Raw genomic sequence first — 18,169 nt, 5'->3', positions numbered from 1 at the left:
AGATGTTGAAGATGTCGGTGAGAACATTTGCCAGCTGATCAGCACATTCTCTGAGCACTCTGCCTGGGATGTTGTCTGGTCCAGCAGCTTTACGTGGATTGACTCTGCGTAGAGTTTTCCTCACCTCAGCTGTAGTGAGACACAGGACCTGGTCGTTCGGAGGAGGGGTGGTCTTCCTCGGGGCTTTGTGCACCTGGTCTATTGTGATGCATCACCACCTGGTATGGCAACAGCACCGCCTACAACTGCAAAGCTCTCCAGCGAGTAGTGCGGTGCTCTGAACGGATAATTGGAGGTGAGCTTCCCTCCCTCCAAGACATCTACAGGAAGCGGTGCCTGAGGAAAGCGGGGAGGATCATCAAGGACTCCAGTCACCCCAGCCATAAACTGTTCAGACTGCTTCCATCAGGAAGGAGGTTCTGCAGCATCCGGTCCCGTACCAGCAGACTGAGAGACAGCTTTTTCCATCAGGCCATCAGACTGCTGAACACTTCATAGACACCTCAGCTTCACTACTGGAACTTTAACATTATGCACTCCACACTGTATATAAATGCCACTTGTTTTGCACATATTCAACTCTGTATATTTTATTATTATTATTATTATTATTATTTTATTTTTTTACTATTTAATTTGTAAAAATGTGTATACACACACACACACACACACACACACACACACACACGTAGGAAAATATTTAGTATACACATCCAGAAATGCATACACTATTATATATTGTACATATATTTATTAGTTTCAGGTTGGCCATTCTTGTATTTTGCTCGTTTGTGTTGTTGTGTTTGCACATCTCTGTTGCTTGTGGGGCTCGCACACAAGAATTTCACTCGCATGTGCTGTGCCAGTGTGCCTGCACATGTGATGTGACAATAAAAAGTGATTTGATTTGATTTGATTTGACCGCAGGCGGGGGTGGGGGTGTGTGTGGTCTGGGGGGTCTGGAGGGTCTGGGAGGTAACCTTTCATCAGAAACCTTTATGGAACAATCAGCTTCTCAGTAAGAAAAATAAAATACAATTAACCTTGCTTCATTTTACTTCAGATTTGGTTTTGCATTTACATTTTCTGGCTATTATCAGGTGCAAAATTTCATTTCATCTTTTTTCCTGTAGTCACTTATGGTACATTCAGTGACAACTAATTTGTGAGTGCCCTCTAGGTCTCCAGGTTTTATACAGTGTGATTAAAGTAAAAAGACTATTTCCAGTGAAGACACCATGTGAGTTATCAGTGACACATTCCATGTCTTCATCTTCATATTAATATGATTTTTTTCCACCAATGCTTTCAAACTTTTCAGAGCCAGCACTGTGCAAGCTTGATCACTTAGGTGCTGCTACAGTGTCATATAGTACCACTGGCAGGAGCAGTCAGTGCTTACAGCGTTGCACTGAGAGTGCTGGGAATTTGTCATTCTAACCAATTCAATATCTATCCAATTTTAAAACCTTTATTACATCCTGCTTATTTATATCTAATCTCTCCTGGTCATGCAGTAACTTAATTTTAATACACTGTTAACAATCAAAATGGAAATATGAGCACGTTTGCTGGTAGTACAAGAATGAGCTGGAAGCCTTATTATTCTGACGTCCACTGCTTTGTTAACTTATCTTTACTGGCTGCAGAAATGTTGAAATGCCCAATGACATTACTGTCTGCTGTGTTTGCAGGAGCAACAGTGAACACTTCCTCATCCAAACACTGACACTGCGTGTCTTCTCATGTACAAAACATGCAAGACCATGAAGACAATGATGCTTTTCAGTGGTAACTTTCACACAATGTTCATGTGGTATAGAGGGGTTTTTTTTTTTAGGCCTGTCACTTCTTCTTTGTCTTCCAGTTCTTCAAAATTTTTAAGGACACACTGCTCACCATGGCAAGATGTGCCAAGTTTTTGATTAAAAGCTCTTTGAAAATCACCTTGTTGATGCAAACAAAACAAAACAACAACAGTTTTATGCCTGTCAAACTGTGTTGTGTTTGGCATTTTTTGTTGATTCAGGATAAGAAATTGAAAAGATTTGTTTTTGCAACAGGGTGCTAGTAGCAAAGTGTCTAAAGACGCAATTTAAAAATGGGTTCTTTGTTAAGTTTTCTGTTACGTAGACATAGAACAATGGTCCATCCTTTGAATTAAATGCCCGTTTAAGCTTGCATGATTCATAGGTCTGTGGTAAGTGGCTTAACACAGAAAAACGCTCCTGTGAAAACGGTCAGGTACATGAGTGAAAAACAAGTCGATGTAAAAGGAAAAACATTGGAAGAACTTTGGAAAGGCTGAATGGAGAACTATTGCTCAAGATCACCTTAAAAATACAAGAAAGTCTGGCTGCTTGGATGTAAAGTATAACGAAATGAGACCTTTCGACAAGAATGTACAGACTGAAATAACCTGTTCGTGTTTGTTGAGCGTTACAATGAGTGGTTAGTATGTCCAATTTGCAATTGAACATAGTGACTGTAGTCTGTGAGTATCTGCGATTCTGGCATTGCTGATGCATTTCTGCCATCTGTGTGTGTGTGTGTGTGTGTGTGTGTGTGTGTGTGTGTGTGTGTGTGTGCGTGCATGTGCGTGTGTGCATGACTGACTTTGAGAAACTATAAAGCACTTTCCTCTATTCTTAGGTAATGGCACTTTATTCAGAAAGAACAAGAGCACACAGCGTCACAATTGTTTGTGGGTATCAAAGGCTGCTATTCTGTCTCATGGAACCAACAAACCATAAATCATGACTGACTGGACAACGTGCCTGATGCTAGCTTCAGAACTGCTTGAAGTACAGGGTTGGCCATTTATATGGATGCACCGTAATAACATGGGAATGCTTGGTGATATTAAAGTCCTGTTTGTGGCACATTAGTATATGTGAGGGGCAAACTCCTCAAGATGGGTGGTGACCATGGTGGACATTTAGAAGTCGGCCATCTTGGATACAACTTTTGTTTTTTCAATAGGAATAGGGCCATGTGACACATCAAACTTATTGGTAATGTCACAAGAAAAACAATGGTGTGCTTGGTTTCAACGTAACTTTATTCTTCTTTAATATTCATGAGTTATTTACAAGTTTCTGACCACTTATAAAATGTGTTCAATGTGCTGTCCATTGTGTTGGATTGTCAATGCAACCCTCTTCTCCCACGCTTCACACACTGATAGCAACATCGCAGGAAAAATGCCAGCACAGGCATCCAGTATCCGTAGTTTCAGGTGCTGCACATCTCGTATCTTCACACTATAGACAATTGCCTTCAGATGACCCCAAAGATAAAAGTCTAAGGGGGTCAGATCGGGAGACCTTGGGGGCCATTCAACTGGCCCACGACGACCAATCCACTTTCCAGGAAACTGTTTGTTAGAGTTTGTATTGTTGATTGTCATTTATGCTTAGAAATATTTAACCATAGATGCTTAGAGGTGTATAATCAATTGTGTAGTGATAAGTTGTGTGATCTTTAACAGGCTACAGAGGCTTGGTGTGCATTCCACACTAGAATGCACACCTACATCCTGGGAGCACGGGAAGAGGTCGCATCTTGTCTTAATTGTTTTATGGTAGGATTAACGTAGCTACGTCTGTTCTAGTCTAAGTGCTTTTCTGTTTAGATGAACTGCTGGACTTCCTCACCGGGGGGGGGGGGGTCTAGTCTACCCTCTTCCTGACCAAGGATGTTTGACCCTTTGATCAGCAACACACACACACACACACACACACACACACACACACACACACACACACAGGCAAGGTACTCTTTGTTTGTATGTAGACGTCGTATGTTAATGAACCTATGCATATTCATGTAACCTCAATAAAAGGACAGTGTTACGGGAGGACGGAGAGACCAACTGGAGTCAAGCGGTTGTCCGGTTCTCTCCCGTGCACGAGTAACATGAAGAAGTTTGCCTACTTGCGTCTTGCTTGCAGTGTAATTATATTGTCTTAACGTTCCAGCGAATAGGTTTATGCTACAAACCTAACATTAATTGGTCCTTCGAGAGCCGGATCCCTGGAATCGCGTTCACCGAGGGGAGGAGAGGCACGCTGAAAGCCTGACGTCAGCCAGGAAGTTCCTGTGGATTCGCGGTCTGTCTTTTCTCCTCGATGAATGACGGTCGGCGGGATTCGGGCTGATATTACACTCTAAGCAACGCCAAGTAAGTTTAAAGAGGCCGACTCTATAACCGTGTCGTTGTGCAGTCTCCGCCACTGTGTGAGGCGTTGAGAAGAGGCCGACTCTATAACCGTGTCGTTGTGCAGTCTCCGCCACTGTGTGAGGCGTTGAGAAGAGGCCGACTCTATAACCGTGTCGTTGTGCAGTCTCCGCCACTGTGTGAGGCGTTGAGAAGTTCGCTACTTTGTGTAGCGATACCCGGGTTCCTTGCTACTTTGTGGAGCAAGAGGTTCCTCGCTACTTTGTGTGGCTAGAGGTGAGTTCTCCGCCGCTTTGTGGGGCGTTGAGAAGTTCCGCGGGGTCCAGATTGTGCTGGACGATAGGCCTATTTTGTGTTGTTTTTGTTGTCGTCGTTGTTGTTGTTGTTGTTGTGTGAGTGTGTGCGGAGCAGAACATGTGGTCTGTGACACCGACTGTTGTTGTTATCATGGGTTTCTAAGTAACCAAGAGTGAGTCGGAGGGAGACAGACGTTTGTGCTGGACTTTGCTCCTGGCAGCACAAAGTATTTATGTAAAAAAGAGAGGGAGCGACGGCTCCACAGCTGCGCGGGTTCACGCGAGCGCGGTCACGCGGGTTTCACGCGGACCTGAGCCTTGCGGTTAATCGCAGGCTTATAAATGGAAGAGATTCAAATGTTAGAAGTTTTCAGAAAACACACCAGCCTTGAAGAGCGTGTGGAGAAGGCCAGTCCACAGCACTTAAGATATGCTCTGGTGGGTGGCTGTCCCCCCACCCCTTGCTGACACAAAACGTTAACTCTTCAGCCTGTGTGCCAGACCATAGACGTAATTGAGGTGGATAGTTGTTAAAAGTCATCTACATTACGCTTGTGGTTGCTTAAATTCAGTACAATGACATGTGAGGTGAAGTGATATAGATAAATATTTAAACTACTGAAGTGCATAGAGGCACTTGACCTGTGTGGAAGACTGTCGTCTTATTATGAACCATTGTTGAGATATAGAGCACACCTGTGAAAACAACTAATATGCTGAACCCTGTATGAAACATCTAAAAGTACATGATGGAGAAGCTGAGTTGAATATGAAAGTGTAAGACTTTGCCACTGTGGGCAGAGCAACTACTGTGTGATGTTGCGTTGCAGTTTTTTTTTTCTCCTCTGAGCTGATGAGCAGGCTACACATTATCAGATCGAGAGCTGTCTGAGAACTACTCTAAGAGAGGGAAACAGCGCTATGATAACTGTGATAACTGGAGTGTGCAACGTTTCCATGAGCAGTTTTCCTGCATCTTGACTTGTGTGTAGAGTGTTCATAACATCAGCATCATGTTTTTGATTATTTGTTTGTTGGGTTGAAAAATAGTTAAATAAACTGGTGATCATATTTACGGATCACCATGGCACATATCATCAGCCATGTGATTTATTTTTGCAGATGACAAAGTGAGTGTGAATGTGTCTGACGTCACAGTGTTTTTGTGCGCTGTGTAAAAGTGATTGCCTTTGATCGTGAGTGAGAGCGGTGATTCTGCAGATCACCAGCTATTGTAAAGAAGAAGAAAAAAAGGGTGAAAAAGAGAATGAACTTATATTGTAGATGAAAAAGAAAAATCATACGAAAAAGGTTTTGTGTTGATCAGCCAAAAACATCTACAATTTCATTTTCTGCTTTTAAGAAAAGACTGTTCACAAAAACACAGAGAGAGAGAGAGATGTGTGTTGATTAAGCAGTGATGATAATAATGAAATGTCTTAGTTTGTCACTTTCAGGTGAAAAGCAGACCTGAATCAATTTTCCACATGCAGCGGTCGGAAGAAAGTTATAGTTTAACATCATTGGAAACATGCAGGCCAAGTTTCTGGCTGACTTATTTACAGCGCCATGTGTCTCTCAACCTCACAAGCGAGCTCACTCCTCCCTGAAGATAAGGAATGCAGCTCCATGATAAAGAGACAGCAGCAAGTCCTGAGCACAAAAAGTCCCAGCAAAGCAGCAGCAATGTGGATAAACAGCAGCAGCAGAAGAAAGCAAACCCATCTTCCTGTCTGATTGGATGAATTCCACGGAGGGGCGAGCAAGATGGCGGTGGCAGCATGTTGAAATGCTCAAAAAGGACTGAGTGACTCGGGCAAGCCACATGCAGCTAGCATGCTGGCTAGCGACATGAAAGAAATGGACCCTTCATGATGCGTTCAACGTGCCAGCGCTGTGGTGGGAAAGGCTCCATCATAAACACGCCCTGCGCCCTGCGCCGAGGTTCAGGCCAAGAAGAAGAAGACGATGGCTTCCAAGCCCAAGAAGGTCAGCCTCAGCGTGGGCGAGCTGATTGTGAAAGCCGTGGCCGCTTCCAAGGAGCGCAACGGCCTGTCCGTGGCCGCCCTCAAGAAGGCTCTGGCTGCCGGAGGCTACGATGTGGACAAGAACAAGGCCCGTGTCAAGACCGCCATCAAGAGTCTGGTGGCGAAGGGCACTCTGGTGCAGACCAAGGGCACCGGGGCCTCCGGATCCTTCAAGATGAACAGGGTTACTGAGACCAAAGCTAAGACGCCCGCCGCGGCCAAAGCCAAGAAACCGGCAGCAGCTGCTAAGAAGTCGCCCAAGAAGGCAGCGGCAGCACTTCAGACACTAGCACAAAATCAACCGCATCAGAGGAGGGACAGGACAAAGCTGAAGGAGAAACTGCCTGCTATTGGACTGTTGAAGTGGGAGAGGACAACAGAGTGAGAAGACTAGGTGAGAACACATAGGAATTATTTAATGTGGGAAATCAAAATTTGGGTTAGCAAACCTGGGGAAAAGAAAACTGACTGCTTAAGTTGGAAAATTGAGACGGAGTCTGAAACATTGCGAAAATAGAAACATATACAAAATCACACACACACAAGCAGAACATGCATTAACCCTACTAACAATTCCAAACACAAAATGACTCATGAAGACTCATAGCACATTAGTTAAGAAATGATTAAATAATAGTAGAGAAGTGTGTAGGAAAGGCAGCTTTAAGAACATGCTCTGCTGGAGATGCAGCTCCACAGACATGCATTAGACCTGCCTAATAACACAAACACATGTAATGAAAATTAGCTTGTTATCTTTCATCAGTGTTACAATAGTGTCAATTTAGCAGACACTTGTTATCAAATACTGAATTTATCCTAAAGAAAAAAATTGACTCTCCAAGTTGCAGGACATCAATTTAACTTTTGTGGGAAAAAAAAAAATCCTGGTTTGATAAATCAGTGATCAGACAATAAATTTAGTGTTAAAATGGTAAATTGGGAGAAGCTTCCTGCTTGATTGAGGCAGCATGAGTAATTTACTGTATGAGGGAAATTGTCTTTTGTGATACTATTTTGAACATGCTTTTCTGTCGTCCTGTCAACTTAGTGGGTTAATAGCTGATATGCAAATTAGTTGATCGGTTTTAGATTAATGAAAGGTGGCTGAATTCTAGCACGAGTGAATGAGATGTGTTGGAGTTTGTTGTGTGTTGAGTAGAGACTCTAAAACACTGAGTTTCCTGCTTTGATGTGCGAGTGATTCCTGTATTTAGATACACAACTCTGAATACATCAGAACGAACGTTTTTTGTGAAGTGCATGACAGCATGTCACATGTTTTATGATGAAGGAAAAAGGTAAATTGAATAAAATAGATCTGTGGCCTAAATGAGTGAAGAGCACAGACCTGGTAATTAAACTCATAGCTAATAAGACATTAGGATTATGTTGTGTGTTGTGCAGCTGATGGTTGATTTGGAGTGAATCTAGCTGATGATTTTTCTTTTGTTGTGAAGTCGAGCCTGCCGATTAGTATGATGGTATGATAAACCATGCTAATGGTATGATTTACCTGAGATGGGGAGCTTGTGTCATGACTTAACAAGGCCTTTTTATTTTGATACTTTCACAGTGCACTGAAAGTTTTGTTTGATAATCTCTGTTCTTTAAGCAGATCTGCAAGTTGGGAATTAAAAGCGCTACACGTCGTCGAGAAAATTGTGCCAAGTGAGTTCTCCACATTTAAATGGACTCTGGAGAAAGCCACTTATTTGGGACAATTATTAAATGACAGTCCCAGTCCAAAAGGATTCAGCGATGTTATCCAAACTAAAGTTCTTCTTTTTCTTTTTGAAATGACATCATTTTGCTGAGAGTGGAAACTAAATGCGACGATAGGTTCCACTATCAGCAAAGAAAGAAAGAATGAATGCATGAATGAGTGAGTGAAAGGAAAACAAACTGACTGACTGACAAAAGCTGACAAGACTTTACTGATGTAACACGACTGTGTGAAGTTGACCCCCGCCTGGCAGGGGTGCAGATGAGTCTGTGTGTGCTTCCCTTTACAGGAGCAGAAAGATGACAGCAACACTCGAGGTTGCGTGATGATTTAACATTTTAAATGCCATTTTCTGTGTCTGTGAATTTACTATGTGTGTGTCATTCACTAGCTTGTGTGCTCACAGAGATAACTATGACAAAGTATGCATACGCCTGCGCAAGCGCTAACATTTGCATTTTCATTTTTACAGCATTACGGTTCTTCATGTGTTTGATCATGTGATTTATAGGAATACTGGCTAATGTTTCTCTACTACAAGATTTCTGGGTTTATGTGTGAAGAAAACTGTAGTTACAGGCTATATGTTGATGGAGAAATTAATATAGTTTGAGACATACTGTGATGAGACCAGTGTTACTGTTTCCACAGCGAGTGTTAACTTTATGGTGTTTTATGGCACCTCTGGAATGTGGATGGCCGACGCCTGCCCACCAGGATGGTCAATGTGTATTGCTAATGTTTGTTTTTCTGAGACTGCATTTAGAAGAATCAGCTGAAGCGGACAAGTGACATGAGTAAAACAAATAAGAGATTACGGTATTTATGGAATAGTTTATTATGGGCTCATTTGCTGGCCACTTTTGAACCCATAATAATAATATATGAGTGGAGTGACTTTGTTTAAGAGAAGTCACTGATTACATTAATGTTAACGGAGTACATGGGATAATCCATGTCTGAGGTGAATTAGGGTACTAGTTGTAGTTACTGATTTGAGAAAACCTGCACATGACACTTGTCTTGCTGATGTTGAATGCTTATTACTCTTATGATACAATTGTTTACAGGTATGAAGTTTGATTTCACTTCCAGATTTTGCTTTCCAGGCCGTGATGGTGTGTATACAGGCTCCTGGGAGAGCCAGGTGTTAAGCAAACTTAATATGCATCGCACGCTAACATCTTTTATTGCAGGGTTACGGAGCTACTCCGGAGGAGGTGCCCTGATGTTGCCTGGGACATGATCTAGCTAATCTTTTTCTTTAAGACAGGGATCCAGGTTTGGTGAGTTGACGCATGGGAATGTCCATGCGTCAAGAGGTGGAGTGCAAGGATTAACATTAAACAATGTTTACTATTATTGTTGCAGTGATTTGTGTGATTAGCCGTTTATTTACAAGTATTAAACCTATGCAAGTGGTGCACCCATGTTCAGATGAGGCTTTGATGGCCTATAAGTGAAGTTCACTGAACTAAAGAATGTGGTTTGATGATTGTTGACATGCTCTCCAAATAGAAGTTTTTCTTCTTAGCAAGGAAATACAGGTGCAGCAGTAATCTCCTGAGAAATCTTCAGAGGCCCAGTGAGAAGCGTGAACCATTCCAGGCATAGCCGACAGCCAGGCAGTGGTTGAGGTCAAAGGTCAAGCTGGTTGGGGCCCATCATGAGATCAGATCTTGGAGCCACAGCAAGGACCATGAAACTGCCTGCAAAATAGAGGAGAGGATCGTCCACAAGATGGGAGGCCAGGAGAGAGGCTTCAGGAGGATCAGAGATCATCTTCAGCACAGCAGACATGACACAGAGAGCTGTGCTACTGAGTTTCCAGGAGGTTTTAAATAAAATGAAAGATTCAATATTGACGCTGAGGAAGACAACTAAGGTGTACGACGTGCTCTGCCTTAAACCTTCAGCAGCGTTGGAACATGAAAACTCGTGGGATGAGGGGAGCGTGCCAAGCTCCATCGACAGCGCAGAAGGAGTTCGAGGATGACATCATGATTCTGTGAAAGCACAGGAACCAGAAGCTATGGTGGTGATGACAGCAGTTTCCTATGAACATCACCTAATGCTGTGCCACTATACTGTGCATACGATGACACTCTGAAGGCTGCTGGGATCATAACAGCAGTAAGACAACTGAACCCTGCACCCTTTCCACAGAGGTGTTTCTCTGCAGAGCGTGGACAATTAAGGAGTCATAAATATCCCCCTCACAAGACGAAGGTCTGAAGTCAGGTGATGGGGGCTGGTAAGAGGCCATAAAACTAGAGTGCTGAGAGGTCTGCAGCTTTGGAAATAGCTGAGACCCATGTTGACAAACAACAAAACTAACTGGTATGTTTGAATGTCTATTCTACATACATTTGGACTCTGGTCCTATGGACAACGAAACAACTAGAAGAGACATTCATGACGCCCTGCAGAACTCAAACCACTCTGCAGAGAGACATGTGATTTGCACACCCGGAGGAAGCATCACCAAGCTGAGATGTTTTTGAAAATGTTACTTTCTTAGTTTCACTATTAAATTAACAATTTCTTTGGTTGCTCGTAAGATGCAGTTTGCCATGAGATGAGCTCAATGAATGGGGTAACTGCTAATACATTTGTTAAACTGTGTACTTTTGCAATAATTTAGGGTAATTTGACATATGCTGAGTATAAAAATGTTTGCATTGAAACTGTCAGACATGAGGTATTCATAACTGGGAACTTTTCTAGCATAAAGGTCAAAAACGGGGGAATGTTAGAGTTTGTATTGTTGATTGTCATTTATGCTTAGAAATATTTAACCATAGATGCTTAGAGGTGTATAATCAATTGTGTAGTGATAAGTTGTGTGATCTTTAACAGGCTACAGAGGCTTGGTGTGCATTCCACACTAGAATGCACACCTACATCCTGGGAGCACGGGAAGAGGTCGCATCTTGTCTTAATTGTTTTATGGTAGGATTAACGTAGCTACGTCTGTTCTAGTCTAAGTGCTTTTCTGTTTAGATGAACTGCTGGACTTCCTCACCGGGGGGGGGGGGGTCTAGTCTACCCTCTTCCTGACCAAGGATGTTTGACCCTTTGATCAGCAACACACACACACACACACACACACACACACACACACACACAGGCAAGGTACTCTTTGTTTGTATGTAGACGTCGTATGTTAATGAACCTATGCATATTCATGTAACCTCAATAAAAGGACAGTGTTACGGGAGGACGGAGAGACCAACTGGAGTCAAGCGGTTGTCCGGTTCTCTCCCGTGCACGAGTAACATGAAGAAGTTTGCCTACTTGCGTCTTGCTTGCAGTGTAATTATATTGTCTTAACGTTCCAGCGAATAGGTTTATGCTACAAACCTAACACTGTTCATCTAGGAATGCTCAGACCTGGCACCCATAATGTGGTGGTGCACCATCTTGCTGGAAAAACTCAGGGAACGTGCCAGCTTCAGTGCATAAAGAGGGAAACACATCATCATGTAGCAATTTCAAATATCCAGTGGCCTTGAGGTTTCCATTGATGAAGAATGGACCCACTATCGTTGTACCCCATATACCACACCAAACCATCTCTTTTGTTGTTCCAACAGTCTTAGAGGGATCCATCCAGTGTGGGTTAGTGTCAGACCAATAGCGGTGGTTTTGTTTGTTAACTTCACCATTCACATAAAAGTTTGCCTCATCACTGAACAAAATCTTCTGCGTGAACTGAGGGTCCTGTTCCAATTTTTGTTTTGCCCATTTTGCAAATTCTGTGCGCCGATCTGGGTCATCCTCGCTGAGATGCTGCAGTAGCTGGAGTTTGTAAGGGTGCCATTTGTGAGTAGCTAATATCGTTGTATGTTCGACTAATGCCACTCTCCAGTGACATGCGGCGAGTGCTACGCTGTGGGCTCTTGCTGAATGAAGCTAGGACAGCCACTGATGTTTCTTCATTAGTGACAGTTTTCTTGCGTCCACATTTTGGCAAATCCAACACTGAACCAGTTTCATGAAACTTAGCAAGCAGTTTGCTAACTGTAGCATGGGAGATGGGTGGTCTCGTAGGGTGTCTTGCATTGAAATCTGCTGCAATGACCCGGTTACTGCGTTCACCAGATATCAACACAATTTCGACCCGCTCCTCATGTGTTAAACTCTTCGACATGTCAATGGCTGTGAACAAAGAGAAACTTGTAAATAACTCATGAAAGAATAAAGTTACGTTGAAACCAAGCACACCATTGTTTTTCTTGTGACATTACCAATAAGTTTGATGTGTCACATGGCCCTATTCCTATTGAAAAAACAAAAGTTGTATCCAAGATGGCCGACTTCTAAATGTCCACCATGGTCACCGCCCATCTTGAGGAGTTTGCCCCCTCACATATACTAATGTGCCACAAACAGGACTTTAATATCACCAAGCATTCCCATGTTACTTGAAGTACGCGCACTACGTACGGTGAGTACTATAAGTACGAGAAGTGCGGAAGTGACAGGCTTGTGAAATGGGACGGTCTAGCCTTCGTCACGCTGTTCAGGTTGCGTGGCAACCATGATACTAACCGCGAGAAACATTACATACAGCTTTGTGTGACAGAAGTGAAGGAGAAAAATGTTTTGTTGGTCATTCATTTTTGTCATGACATCACATATATATATATATATATATATATTAGGGGTGCAACGATACACAAAATTCACGGTTCGGTTCGGTTCGATACTTTGGTGTCACGGTTCGATATTTTTTCGATACAAAAAAAAATGTTCATGCATTTTTAATTTGTCATTTATTAAAATTATAAATATATATTTTAACTCAAAAGTACAGTTTTTAAATTTAACCCTAACCCTTGTGCGTGTTTTTTATTTTGACAGCGAATGCGCACCTGCGGACCACTTATGTGCAGCCCTGGTTATTTAGCTCGTCATATCGCAACCACAGAAATTATTTTGTCCATGAAACCATAAAGCTGCACTTTCTTTTTGCCTTATAGTCTGATTTGTCATAACTTTTCCGTTTTGTGGTAAGCTTTTCTTTGGCTGTCACTTCTTCACCCTGACCTGTCTTATTTGGCTCAGCAGAACTAAAATATATATCCTGCTGCTTTTACAGACGCACTCACATAAGCTCAGCGATTCTCTGCGCGATCAACCTCTCACATGTTTAAGCTGCGGGAGATTTCACTTGTCATGTTTGCATAGTAAGCTAACGATTAATAAGACGATGTCAGAGGAATTGGTGCGCAAATTATCATCACTCACAGATCAGTGCTGTCGCTCTCTATACACAGTTCGTGCGATTGCAAAGTGAAAGCAAAAAAACAAGCGCAAATTCAAACGCGATTTCAATATGTCACATATTGACAGTGGCTCACCGATGCCAATGACATAATTACCCAGCTACATTTCCGAAAGAATGCAAAAGCATTGACATATATTTTTCCTTCCTACGATAGGCCGACGGGCAGGGCAGAGATAGATTTTGGTAGCCCGACTGGAAAAATCGCTAGCCCCAGGACGTCAGGTAAGGGTAACGTTTGAGGATCACTGATGGCTAGAAATAAAAAACAACATATGGGAGGAAAAACATGCTGAAAACACTCCAAACTTCAGAGAGGAGATCTGAGATGATCTATCCACAATATGACATTGGTCATTACAATGCTGCTGCACAGTTAGATTATTCATTATGAGAAATTCCTGATACTCAGCTTAATGGCCACCCTGAAATCTTAGCTGGCGAGAGTGAGTATTTTCTGAAGATTTCAGATACTTGTTTACCGAGCACGAGGGCTCTAATGCAGATAGTGAGTTTTTAAAAACCTAGCTTAAAGAGGCAGAGGATGACCACTGATTATATTTGTGAGGATTGTTTCTGTTAAATAAAACGAGATGCATTATAAGACTTTACAAAGAAGACATGCTTGGACTCAGAAACAGGGTCAGTACTTCACCACTTAAAAAAATGTCTGTTATAAAAGGTGACTGAAAAAGCACACATGTTAAAATCATTTACTGATGAGTTTAAAATTGGTTGTAACTGTTTTCTTTATATCTTGGGTCCACTGACATAGATTTCTTTCTGAACTTTAGCTGCATATTTTGACATTGATGGTAGTGTTTGTCATAAAAGTACATAACAAATATTTATTAACAATAAATAATGTAAAGTGCTTAAAATAGACTTGCTGACTGACTATAAATGTGTCTGCAAGCAGCTTTGGTGTTTCCAGTACCGGTAGTTCTCTTAAGGCCAGACATACTCAAGTGATTAGCTTTGACAGTCATAAATGTTTCATTAGCCAGCAGCACCCATCGTGTAAGTGTTTGATTTTCCTGATATAGGTTGTCCTTGGCATATTTTTTCAAGAGAGCATAGGTAATGCACTGAACACATTTTAGTGGAAAAGCTCTGCGCTGATGGTGAAATGCTTCCAATTGATGATAATCATCTGTAGCAGAGCACAGCAACGGTTATTAATTGTTGATTTTCATAGCAGGCGCAAGTGATCTATTTTACCCCACCTTTCCCAATTACAACGATTCACCAACTGATTGCTGAGGTTATCGAGAAGTAGGATGAAAGCTCTCTATTCTCCTAAGAACAACCTTGGACAGATTGCCACTCAGTTTGTAAGACTGCTCTTTTATTAAATCTCTCGTGCAAGTCTGAAAGTTTGCTTTCAGACACGGTGTAGGTCGAATGTGCTCGGCAAAGGTAAGGAGTAGTGTTGTCGCTACTGTTTGTTGTACAAATGTCCCCTTTAAGAACTGCATCAAGGGCATCAGCAAGTTAGCAACATTTGAACAGACACAGCTGATTATTTAGAAAGATAAGAGGACAAAACTCATTTGTATTCAGAGATGAGTAAAGAAGGAGAAGTGAGTACACGGTGCCTGGGCAGAACTGATACTTGCAAATGAAAGCAACCCGCAGGTCAAATCAATACTCTGTCTGCGATGATACTGTAAAGCAGCAAACCAAGGCCATTTATATCTCTACTAACACCTACCACTTTAACAATCCAGTGACTGACCAGAGCAGAGAAGTTTCAGAACTCACAGACACTCGTGCACAGCATCAATTGAAAATGGGGGGGGGAGGATACAAACGAGAACCTGTGAGAATTATTATTTGAATAAATATTTTAAATTCACTTCTGAGATGAGTCACATCTGTTGAGAATTTCTTTTCTAAACGTACGTTTCCATTTTCTCGTCAGCCAATTTCTGACTGGCATTTAAACAAAGCTTGTAGTATTCTAGAGAGGACTGATGTTTGCGTTGCTGTGTTTTTTTTCAGGGCTTTGCATATTTGGAATGATAAAACAATCAAAACCTCTACTTTCTGCATTTCTTTTCAAATAATAGGAATGGACGTGTAATTAAGGCTTTTGTTTTTGGAGGGCCGTGGTTCTGGGTCATTTTGGCCCATTGTTTTTGAGTTTCTTGTGCTTTAGTGTTTTGGTGATATTTTGTATAATGTTTCATATTCTGGTTCATTAGTAGTCTTAGTCATGAGTTTCTTTTATTCCCTGTTTAGTTCCTTGAGTATTAGATTTCCCCCTGTGTCTCTGTCCTTCTCTGTCCCTCTACATGTGTCTGTGTTTATGTGGGTTGTGTTTGTCTCCTTTCTGCTCCCATATTCCTCTCCTTGTGTTTCCCCCGCCTATCATGTTAATCCATGTTCCCCAGACCATCATGTCTCTCTCTTCTGCTCGCTCACTAATGTTCCCTCGCTCTCTCTCTCGTCTGCCTTTCCTCACTCTGTGTCAAGCTTATCTATCAGTCTTGCGTTCCATCGTTTCCTGTTTTATTGTAAGAGTTCTGCGTTCGATGTTTATTGTGTTTAGTTTTGCTACCTCTGTCTCATTGTGCCTAATTTGTCTCTGCTGTGTTCCCCATGTGTTTCCTGTTCGCTCATCTTTCCTTGTGCATTTAAGCCCTCTGTTTTCCTCTGTCCAGCATCGCGATCTCCACCCTGTGTTCTACCTGTTTAGTTTCATGTGTATTCCCTGTTTAGTTAGTTTTGTATTACTGGTGCCTTTGGAGTTCAGTTTATCTCTGTGAGTCTGCATCTGGGTCCATTCCCACCTGCTTCACACGGCCAGTTTATGACAACTAGATTAGCTGTTTTTTCAGCTGATAGACAGCTTAGTATTGAGTTATGTGAAACACTAACACAGCAAACATTTAGTCCTTTTAAACATAGTTTAAGCAGCCGAAAGGTGTAAACTTGCGTAAACTTGACAATACTATAATGAATTTTTGATTTTCAATTATTTATGTTACAGTTTGCAATATCAATAGACATAATATTCTGTCACAGGAAAGGTAAACACACACTTGTTCTCAGAAGTGTGTATTACTCCCTTTTGCAAATAAAACCTCTACAGGCACTTTTGTCTTGCAGACACAGTTACCCACTAGTTTTTGACTGGCTTGTGGATATTCAGATTTAGATTGAGGTGCCAAAAGTACTCATTACGTTCAGGATAAGAAAATTATTTGGCTTGTGCAGAGTTCAAAACAGGTTCCTTGGGAAAATTATCGTGTTTTCTGAACTTCATGTAACTGTGACAGATCTCAGCAGCAGAGTCAGTGGGTGGGAGCAGGCAGGGTGGTGATGGGTGAAGACAGAATTTCATAGAAGATCAGGTTTTAGAAAACTCTTTCATGTTATAAATACTATTTTTTCATTATAGATAGGATAATTACTAATATTAAAATTAAATCAAGCTCAAAATTCAAAAGTTATACCAGCATATTGTTTCTTGACCAATACCTCAAAACACAAGCAGGAGAAATATGCCTCAGGCTTGCTGAAAAAATGCAGAAAAAATAATGACAGCCATTTTTTTCCCGTCAGCAAGAACATTTTTAGAAACCACAACAGTATGTGGCCCGAATAACTGAATAATTATGTTATATATCTGAAGAGAGACCATGCTGAAATATATGCATGCATGCTCAGCAAAAGCCATCTTTGATAGAGAAGTTTTTGGGGGCTCAAATGTCAGAACTGCACTACCAAACTTGCACATCGAACTCCTGGCTTCCTTCTCTTTGTACTTGCAGGTGCACGGCACAATGGGAGAGTCATCCCAGAGCTCTGGAGGTGGTATGACCCAGAGGTGAATCAGGTAGAGAACATTGCTTTGAGCCTTCTACAGATATGGGCTTTGAAACTTTGAAAAGCACTGGAGAAGTCATGGGATGTGATTTTCTACCATGTTTCCATGCCTCTCCAGATGAATAGAGGATGGGTAGATTAGAGTTTTTGATCACTCCATCTTGTGTGGGCTGATATGATGATCTCTAGAGAACTTAGCAGACCGGGGATCTACAGAGAAAGTAAATGTATTTACATGTGTGAGGTTTCAAAGAAAAAAGAAGTTTCTTCTTTCAGGAGGTAATACGTGATCAGAAGACTCACCAAGTCAGGTACATCCACCCCTTTTGGAAACTTTTTAACTCCTCTCAGACTAACACCACCCACATGCATAGATGTCTGAGTGTCTTATTACATCTTCAGCGTATGGTGAAATTGATTCTATTCATCCGTGTTATTAGAGGCCTGGAGGGCAGCCAGTGAAGGGGCAGTACAGTATGGCCCAGCAGAGCACTACTGACAATTCAATTAGCGCCCTCCATCTTTGCACCACCTCCACATGACCTGCATCAGTAGGTTTTGCTGACGACCAGCCTATTGTAAAGTGATGGCATCCTTGGGTTGTGCTTCAAACAAAACCAACATGTTGACTAGCTGAAAGGATTCCAGGTTAATGGAGTGGATGGACGGGGTGAACTTGGGTGTGTGTGTTGGGGAGGTCCCACTTTCCGGTTTTGCAGAAATGGGACCACTAACAATATGACATTAACTAGCCCACTATTTTGACTGTGTGACAATCAAAATGTAGGCAACCACTGGTCAAGAGGGAAAACTTTA

The 18,169-nt window shown here is 41.9% G+C and overlaps 1 pseudogene; it reads left to right on the top strand.

The window, feature by feature from the left end:
• The first annotated feature begins 5,743 nt into the window (after positions 1-5,743).
• On the top strand, positions 5,744-7,337 carry LOC147316699 (histone H1 pseudogene; annotated as a pseudogene).
• The last annotated feature ends 10,832 nt before the right edge of the window (positions 7,338-18,169 follow it).

Source organism: Aulonocara sp. 'chitande type north' Nkhata Bay, linkage group LG12, assembly GCF_057382095.1.
Source record: "Aulonocara sp. 'chitande type north' Nkhata Bay isolate Kocher_YH1m ecotype deep benthic linkage group LG12, A_spYH_male_GT1.1, whole genome shotgun sequence".
Classification (NCBI taxonomy): domain Eukaryota; kingdom Metazoa; phylum Chordata; class Actinopteri; order Cichliformes; family Cichlidae; genus Aulonocara; species Aulonocara sp. 'chitande type north' Nkhata Bay.
The sequence above is the reverse complement of the archived record's forward strand: the minus strand, read 5'-3'. Positions and strand labels throughout refer to the sequence as shown.